The following is a 7,381-nucleotide window of genomic DNA, read 5'->3' as shown; positions in this document are numbered from 1 at the left end:
CCTTCTCCATTGCTGGCGATAGCTTGGGCCCTTGGCTGGCTGTGGGGCCAGACAGTGTATTTCCTCCAGGTCACCATGGCCCTGCCAGGGTGTCTGCAATTCCTCATTCCTTCAGCCTTGATCTTAGCCCATTTGTCACTCCCAAAATGCCTGAGGTGACCCCTTTGTTTGCTCTCCTGTAGATCTGAGTCACCTGGTGGGTGGGTAGTAGACATGGAGGGGCCAGAGGCAGGCTGCTCTCCAACAAGAGGAAGCACAGAAAACTCTTCATTGTCCACAAAGTGGGAGATGTCTCAAGGTGCCCGCTGAGTGCTAGGCGTGGGCCGAGGGCTTTGCACTGACCACACCCTGAAAGTGGGGTCCAAATTTGCCCACCGATGGGGAAACTGAGGCTCAAGGAGGGCAGGGGCTGACAGAGGCCTCTCAACGAGTGGGGCACAGAGCAGAGCTAACCCTGGGGGTCCTGACTGCCATTTGCCCCGTGGATTGCTACATGAGATGGGAAGGTCAAGCAGCTGGATGTCGGCTTCCAGGCAAGTTACTCTTGGATGCTGGCTTCTAACCCCCTGTCTCCCTTCCCGCTGAGAGCTCTGGAGCCCTTGGCCTGGCCATCAGGGTCCTGTCCCCTTCACCCTTGTCTCAGCTCAAGCCAGGGTCCAGCTCTGGCCTGGGGAGAGGCTGCCCAGATATTTTTCTGGTTCAATATCTCTTCTGACTTTCAATATTTTCCTGGTTCAATTTTCTTTTCATGTTTCCCTACCAGGGGAGTAAGTGATGCCTGCCCGCAATAGGGACAGCAGAAGGCATGTCGCTGGGCCCCAGACGCAAGACAGAGATCCAGCCTAACATGCTGAAAATCCTCTGGCCAACACAGTCACCCCGGGGTGGTCCTGGGCTAGCAAAAGGGGCGCGCCTTGCTGATGCGAGCCAGGGAGAAAGGGACGAGCCATCTGGTGGGTACGCGGGAGCCTGCACAACATACAAACAATAACTGAAGTGACCCTTTACCGATGAAGGCCTTCACCAGCACGCATGCTCCTCGGGCACCAACTGGGCCAGACTCCATCTAGGCCCTGGGGACACAGTAGGGAACAAAGCAGACACAGTCCCCATCTTCATGGGGCTCATGGGCTAGTGGGAGAGAGATAGTAAACAAGTGAACAGAGGGGCACAAGGGAAAGATTTGAGAGTGCAAAAAAAGCAAAGCAGGAGAGTGCAGAGGATACTTTGGGCGTGGGGACACCCTGCAGCTGACAGAGCCAGGGAAAGCTCAGGGGCAGGTGGCGCTGAGTCTGGAGACCCAAGCAAAGAGCAAGAGCTGACCACGCAGACGACCTGGAAAAGGGATGTCCCAGGTGAAAGGAGCCACCAGTGCCATGGCCCTGAGGCAGGAACAAACCTGGAGAGGCTGCCCGGCGGGGGGTGGGAAGGGCAGAGGGGCACGTGGATTTTATTCTAGTGTGGTGGGGTACCCTTTCAGAGTTTAGCAGGGGAGTGCCGGGATGTGATGCGTGTTTCTAAGGGACGCAACTGTAAGCTGGGTGGGGATGGCCATGAGGGCCTGGAGACAGGAGGCAAGAAAGAAGGCGGAGAGGTAGGGACCTGGGGTGGAGTGTGGGGAAGGGCAGGAGGAGGCGAGGGCAGCAACTTTGTGACCCTGGGTGGGGTTCATGCCCCATGAGTTCTCACTGCTGCCCTACATACCGGCAGAGGTTGTCCCCATGGATAGTGAAGAGGTAAGTTTCAAAGAAGGGTAGTGGCTTGCTTAGGGTCACACCGCTCATGAGAGTCAGAGCCAGGGTTCAGACCTGGTTTGTGTAACCACTGCTCTGCTCTGCCTCCAGGGCTGGCTTGCCTAAGCCTCAGCACCCATAGATTCAGAGGACATGCAGAAGGGTGGGGAGATTCAGGAGAGCTTTCTGGAGGACAAGCCTAAGGGCTGGGCCCTGGAGGATTCCACCTCCAGGTGGGAGGCTGGTTTGGAGATTGATCCTGTGTAATTTCCCTCCCTGGACTCACAAGTCTCCCTCTGGAATGACTTTGGGACAGAGATGCTGCTAAGCTACCAGGTATTTCTTGTCAGTAAGGTTTAACTGCCCAGCATCTTGCTAGTGTGCTTCACTCATGATCACCGAGTGACCCACCGCCCCTGGATCAGAACTGTGCCCCTGGGGAGAATTTGCTGGATACTACTACCCCACCAGGCATATTACTGGTGCCAGCGCATGCATCTCACTAGCCCCTGCACCTAGGCTGAGCTTGTAATCTGCCAGCTGAGCAAATTATTCCTGGCCAAGGCTGGCTGGACATATGTCTGAGTGGGGCTGGGGGCCATGGCTGGGCCAGCTCCATTCAGATGGGACCACTCCCACACTGCTGCCCATGGGAAGTGGAGGGGTGAGGGGCCTGGAGTCTGAGATAAGGCCTGACCAAGAAGGCAGGAAGATTCGGGATCTGTGCATGGTGCATCCTGGCCCTCCGGGGACTTCGCACGGGCCCTCTTCCTCCAGGAGAAGTGGAGCCGGTACAGGCCTGGGCAGCCCTTTGACACCAACCTGTTAGACAAGTTTTAATATAAAGCAGGTTCGAGGTTTGCTCTCATAGTGAATGTGTCCTCCCTACCCCTTCCTGGCCCAAATGCCACCCAGAGGGTCACTCCAAGGGTCACTCTGGGACAGCAGGCTGTAGCTCCCATGTCTGAGACTCAAGATAGAGGAGGTCTCTGGAGGTTTCATTCTGGCCAGAATGCAGACTACAGGATGGTTGGAGAGTGGCCAGGCCTGGCTTTTAGGGCATGCCAAGTGAGTAGAAGCTGACGCTCATCTTTGAGCAGGAGGAGATGCAGCAGGCCCAGGACAGAAGGAGCCTTTATTGTGGCCTAAGCTCTCTGTTCAGCGGGAAGATAGTTACTTCCGCGACCCTGGCCCACTGAAGCAGGCAGGGCTGAGTGCAGGAGGTGGCCTCAGAGGGCTGAGGAACTCTGGACTGCCACAGCTCTCCCAGGCAATCCTCCAGGACTGTTCCACCCACACCATTCCTACTAGTGAGATACGGACGCTGGCACCCAGATGCCCTGATGGTGTGGCTGGGGGAGGAGTGGTAGCCAGCAAATGCTTCCCGGGCAGAGCCTGGCTCTAGGGACTCTCCCCATACCCAGCACCAGTGAGCCAGGCTAGGCCCTTCCTGTCACCAGGACTGGGCTACTCCACCAGGGGCGAGGATTGCACTCCTCGTCTGGGTTGGGCCAAAGTTTTGTTCTTAAAAGTGCCCCTCAGCCTCCTCCCAGGAGATACTCCACTTCTCCCCACCCCCACCAGCCCCACATCTGAGCGACAGCACTCTGTGCGTGTGTGTGTGTGTGTGTATGTGTGTGTGTGTGTGTGTGTGTGTGTGTGTGTTGACCTTTCCACTTGGCCAACATTCCTTTGTTTTTCTCAGCTCCTTCAAGTGGATGGCCGTGGGAGGAGGAGCTGCTGGGAGAGTGGTTTCTTAGGAAACTTTTTCCCCAAAGCCCAGAGACATGGATCCCAAGGAGACACGAGAAAATGTAGGCTTATCAGAAGGAGATGGGCTCCAAGGGCGGTTTGAGGGGTATGGGTGAGAGACGAGGACGGGCCTCCTGGCGGAGAGCATTGCGAGCCCTGGCATGTGAGTGCCTACGGAGCTGTGCTCCTGGGCCCCGCCAGCCTGGCATCCAGTGGGCAGGCTGAGCTTGGGCAGGCAAAGCTGGGAGAACCTGGGCAGGTTGTTTCTTGTCTCTGAGCCACATGTGGCCCCAAGTAGGCCGAGGTCCTGGGTTTGCCGTCTGTGGTGTCCATTCACTCTCCTCCCGCAGAGGCGCCCCAGGCTGGGTCTCTGTGGCCCTTTACCTCTTTACCCAGAGCCAGTGGGTACCTGGCTGGGAGCTGTGGGCTTCGGGGGCAGCAGTACCCCCTCCCAGCACCTTGACAATCACCCCTTTCTCTTCTAGGTCTCAGTGGGTAGCCTGGGGGGTGCCAGGTTCCAGGAGAATCCCTGGGCCTTGCAGAGGGCAGACAAGGCCTGGTGTGGGCACCCCCCACCCCCAGCCTGGTGAGGTGTTTTCGCCAGAATCGCAGCAGCTGCAGCTGGAGGCCTCTTCCCAGGAAGAGCAGAGCGCCTCTTCCAAGAACTCAGAGGAGGCCGAGGGCGGGAGGGGGGAGCGGGGGAGTTAATTTTAAACCAAACAGCCTTCAACGCTTCTCAGGAACTGGTTGCTCAACGTGATCTGGCAGGTCCCAGGCAGCTGGGCAGGCCTGGTGCCAGCTCAGAGGTGGTGGGGGTAGAGGACACACCCCAGAGGGGGAGGCCCAGTGACCTTGAGGGAAGTTGGGCCCTGTCCTTGACCGCTTATCAGGGCCTGTCACACCCTGTCCTCCACTCACCAGATGAAACTTGTGGAGGCGGGGGGTGGGGGGAGATTTATTCAGCTCTCACCAGGCAAGGTGAAATTATAACAAGATTAATAACACAGGTGTCATGTCCTTCTCCTCCCCCTTCCCTGTTCAGAACCTGCCAGTCCTGTTCCCCTGGCCTGTCCCTCCAGAAGTTATCTGTTGATAACCTGCTCTATGGACAGGGAAAGACCTGTGCAGATTTTCTATGGGCTGAGACCCCTGATGCCAGGCTAGTGGGAGGAGGGAGAGGGTGGAGTGCAGCAAGCTGGCAGAAGTGAGCCTCCTTTCTGTGCAGGGAGAACTCATGGGCCTGCCCCCCGTTGCCGACTGGGAGGCAAAGCACCTTCACTTCACCGACCTGCTATCTCCCACCCCAGTGTGGCCACCCCCTTCTGGCTGACAGCCTGGGCTCACCACCCAGGGTCTGGTCCACGGAGTGTCCCTACAGAAGCACTTCCCAGGGCACCCCTCCCCTACTACCCCCACTGGCTGCCCTGTGAGACCCCAGCAGCCTGGGCGGAGCAAGGCCCTCAGTTCTAGGAAAGGATCCTGAGCAAATGCTGCCAGGAGCTCCAGTTCTTGGAACTAGTGCCGCAGAGCAAGGGGACGCTTCTTAGAACCTGTTGGCCATTCCAGGGAGAGAGGCTCAGAGGACAGCCAGTGACCTGGATGGGGGCAGGGAGAAGAGGACCTCTGCTTGGGTCTCTACCTCCAGGAAGCCCTCCCTGACTGCAGGCACCTCCTTAGACTCCCCCATCCCAGTGCTGGTTCTGCTGGATCATTCTAAGGGCTCTGCCAGTGCAGGTCCAGGCCTGGTACCACCTCTGCAGTGCCCAGTGTTCAGCCTGGGGCAGAGAGTGGGCAACCAGAAATGGGTGTTGGTGGGGAGAAAAGGGGGCCTGCGTACCTGCAGGGCAGTGTGTGGGTGTGGTACACAGGTAAAAGCAGGTAGTGCAGAGGCGAGTGAACTACCCAGGCCAGTGAGCAGTCAGGGCTGTGAGGGCCAAGGGAGAGCAGGAGGGAAAACATGGCGGGGTCAGCAGTGCCAGGCCCTTCTCACTGAGCCCCTTGCTGGTGGGCAGGCAGCCTCTGGCTCCAGTCACTCCTTCAGGCCAACCTTGTCCCTCCCCTCAGATCCCTGTCCCACAGCAGGGACTAGAGACCCCAGTTTCAGCATCAAGCCACACAGGGTAGTCCTGGCATCATCACTCAGCTGTGGGCCCTGAGCATGCATCTGGCCTGTTGGAGCTTTGGTTTTCCCACCTGAAAATGGAGAGGAGAGGCTATAGGTGGGTGGGCACTGAGCCTGGGCCAGGCTTCCGGGGGACTCCCAGGAAGGTTATGGAGAGTGCGACTAGGGTCTGGAACTCGGTTGGGGTCTGGCGACATTTCAAGGCAGTGGCCATGTGTGTTCCTATCAGAGGATCCCAGGGTCAGCACCGTCAGAGCAGAGGCCTTGAAGTCTGGCTGAAGGGGCTGAGGGAGCAGGTCAGGGTCGGCACAGAGGGGAAGTAAGGCTTCCCTGTCTGGTGGAGAAGCTCTAGGGCAGCCTAGTAACCACTCAGGACCTGTTTGCCTTCAGAACGGGGAACCTCCCCTGGCCAATGTTGGACAGAGGTGCAGGCAGAGACTTGCCTCTCCACTCACACCCTCAGGTCACTCCTTGGCCCTCACCAAGCACAGAACCAGGCCTGCTGCTACTCTGCCCCCCATGTCACAGAGAAGGGGCCTGGCAGCCCATCCTCCATGGGCCAGTCCTGGGGTTAGGAAGGGCTGGGACCCAGTGTGCGGGTGGTAGCTGTGAGGTAGGGCCATGGCAGAGAGGTCCTTGGACCCCTGTAGGAGGGCAGTGGGGTAGTCCAGGGACACAGTTCATTACTGTGCACTTAGGAGTGGCCAGTTCCCTAGGGCTACCTAGGACAGCTGGCCATGGATGGAAATGCTGCATTCTCTGCCACTTAGAGGCCCTGGTGTCTGCACCCAGGCCAGGCTGGCCTTGGCTGGAAAGAACCTGCCGAGGGAGAAGCTGACCTGTGGCCCACCAAACCTGCATGAAAGGAGCTGCTGGGTGGCATCTACTGGCTTTGCAGGGGACATCTGTGTCCTGCTACAGGTGGTTCCAGAGCTAGGTAACCTGTGTCATGACCTGAGCAAGCCATGAACCCTCTCTGAGCCTTGGTTTCCTCCTCCGTGGTGGAGACAATGTTATCACTCACCTTATAGCATTGTCGTGTAGAATAAATGTGCAGACTTGGTGCGTTTTGTTTCTCCTTGGGGTCTCCTCTCTGGGTCCCACTTGACTCCTCCAGCTCCCCTTCACCTTGAGCCCATGTAGACACGAGCCCCGGGAGTGCTCTTGCTCCTATCCTAGCAAGAAATACCTGTGGACACGTCTGCTTTTCCTTCTCACAGGCCCTGATGTTTGCAGAGCTCTGGGCAAAAGGACAGAAGAAGGCCCACATTCCAGAATCTAAATATTTAAAAATCATAAATCAAGCTACAAACTGCTAATAAAATATGTTCTATTCTCCTACTCAACAAATAAACTTTCACAGCAATAAAAACATCTGTAAATCTGTGGTTTTTTATATGTGCGAAAGGCAGCAGATATAAAAAATAATCGAACTCAGTGATTACTGCTCAAGTTCAGATGTTCAGTGATAGGCCTGAGGTTTAAATAAGAGGATAGAGACAGCCGGGCACGGTGGCTCACGCCTGTAATCCTAACACTCTGGGAGGCCGAGGCGGGTGGATCCTTCAAGGTCAGGAGTTCGAGACCAGCCTGAGCAAGAGCGAGACCCCCGTCTCTACTAAAAAATAGAAAGAAATTATCTGGACAACTAAAAATATATATAAAAAATTAGCCAGGCATGGTGGTGCACACCTGTAGTCCCAGCTACTCAGGAGGCTGAGGCAGGAGGATCGCTTGAGCCCAGGAGTTTGAGGTTGCTGTGAACTATGATGAT

This window comes from Propithecus coquereli, unplaced genomic scaffold, assembly GCF_000956105.1.
Source record: "Propithecus coquereli isolate 6110/MARCELLA unplaced genomic scaffold, Pcoq_1.0 Scaffold1, whole genome shotgun sequence".
NCBI lineage: Eukaryota > Metazoa > Chordata > Mammalia > Primates > Indriidae > Propithecus > Propithecus coquereli.
This window is presented reverse-complemented; position numbering follows the sequence as displayed.